The following is a 2,500-nucleotide window of genomic DNA, read 5'->3' as shown; positions in this document are numbered from 1 at the left end:
ATCAATGTTTGAATCTCTTCAATATTTAAATAGACTATATTTTTACTTAATAAAATGAAGCCTTTCTTATTGCCTACTAAATCAATTTGTGAGCAGAACCAAGTGAACAATAACGTGTTTATCATATGACGTGATCCTTCATAAGAGTCTGGTGATCGATCCCCTGGGACAGGCTCACCGAACACCCAGAGGTTGTATTAAAGCAAGATTAAGAACAACTCTCCTATACTGGATTATCTATAAACGAAGTAAATTAATTTAACAGATCATGAAAAGTAACGTTAGAAATATAGTTTTTTTTTTATTATTTATTGAAACCTCTCTCTCTCTCTCTCTCTCTCTCTCTCTCTCTCTCTCTCTCTCTCTCTCTCTCTCTCTCTCTCTCTGCAGGGTTCAATGTAAATAGTTGTCTAGTGTTTGTTTAACATGAAACATTAATTGCTTCATAATTTAATTAGCGAGTTAATTAATGATGACCTTAATTGCAGTCATTAAACACGAAGTTTCTGCTAAATTATTCAAAACAAGATTCAGGATAATAGTTCATGACGACATCCTCTCAAACACACACACACACACACACACACACATACACATACACAAAAAAAATATGTTGTTCTGAATGTTAAAATCGAACAACAGACAAATGAACATACAAACAGCATGGAATATGCTACTCACATTTATTTATTTTATTCATATATATTAAGGATTGTTTTCTTTTTTATTTACAATATTTCTAGATTTTTATGTTGAAGAATTTAAAAATTGAAGATCCAGTAACCCACGACAGGATTCGAACAATAGTTAGGCCAAACATTAATATATTAAGAAGTTTTTAGAAGATTGGTGTTCTATATAAGGTAAGCATTTTGATTTTGAAATTAAAAGTATCTTAGATATATTCAAAAAGATGTGCTAGTAATATCTTACAAATATACAATAGCAATTACTTTTATTATCTTAAAAATATGCAATAGCATCTGTTAATATCTTATAAATATTTCGGGAGTAGACCCTCTTTTAAACAAGTTTTATTGAGAGTAATTGCTGTCTCATTTGTGATTAACTTTTTCTTTTGTTCTTATTATCTTCTTCTCGTCATTGTTATAATCCGCCAGTAACTGGGAAAGGGACATATTTTCATAAGGAAGGGGATGAAAACCATATAATTTTGAATTCTTCTTTAATATATCACAACACAATATTACAAAAGTACAGATAACAAGTACAAAGTATGTCTTTGCCGTGAAACACTATCACTATGTCTGTGTGCACAGAGTAATGTTCACTTATGTACAAAAAACTCAAAATTCGTAGATTTAAGTATAACAAATTCTTCAACCCAAGCAGTTTCGAGCTGGCAATTGACATGAATTTTTTAAGAGCTATATATTATCACTGTCCATAACAATATTTGTTATCTGATGATAATAATTCTGTATTGAAAGCGAAAAAATGGTGCAACTCATATAACTAATTATTGATAAATAATTTTTAAACTTGTTATATCCATTTTTAATTAAAATTGAGAAAATATATTTCTATAATTGTGCAATGGAACAGTTGATAATGTTTATTGACAATCTGATAAGAACAAATAATTAATAGAATGAAATACGAATTATTGTTTCTTTTTATCGTAGAATGTATAATTGGATTTTTTTTAGTAAATGTATCGTAATGACCCTATACACACATACATGCATACTATATATATATATATATATATATATATATTATATATATATATATATATATAAAACTCTATCTATCTATCTATCTATCTATCTATATATATATATATATATATATATATATATATATATATATATATATATGTATATATATACACACACACACATATATATATATATATATATATATATATATATATATATATATATATATATATATCTATATATATAGACATATATATATATATATTATATATATATATATATATATATAGATATATATATATATATATATATATATATATATATATATATGTATATACAATATATATATATATATATATATATATATATATATAGATATATATATATATATATATATATATATATATATGTATATATATTATATATATATGTATATACATATATATATATATATATATATATATATATATATATATATATATATATATATATATATATATATATAGCACCCAGGTACGCGCAGGTCTGGGGACCATTCTGTCATTTTCGCTTTCGATATATTAACTAAATTCTTAGAGTATTCCTGGGGTAAATTCATCAAAAGGGTAGCCAGTTCCTTGTGATGTGCAGTGCCTATCTAAATAAGGCTAGTGACCCCTACCGGTCAATACTAATTCCAGGAAGATCATCCGACAGGCATCAGGAGTAAAAGCCGAAAAGACATCTTGTCTATCGCCTTAAACCCAATCCGTCACCTTGCTGCCATGACTTCATTGAGATTTAGGGGGCCATTTCCTCCACACCCAAAGTTCAAGTTA

This window comes from Palaemon carinicauda, chromosome 14, assembly GCF_036898095.1.
Source record: "Palaemon carinicauda isolate YSFRI2023 chromosome 14, ASM3689809v2, whole genome shotgun sequence".
NCBI lineage: Eukaryota > Metazoa > Arthropoda > Malacostraca > Decapoda > Palaemonidae > Palaemon > Palaemon carinicauda.
This window is presented reverse-complemented; position numbering follows the sequence as displayed.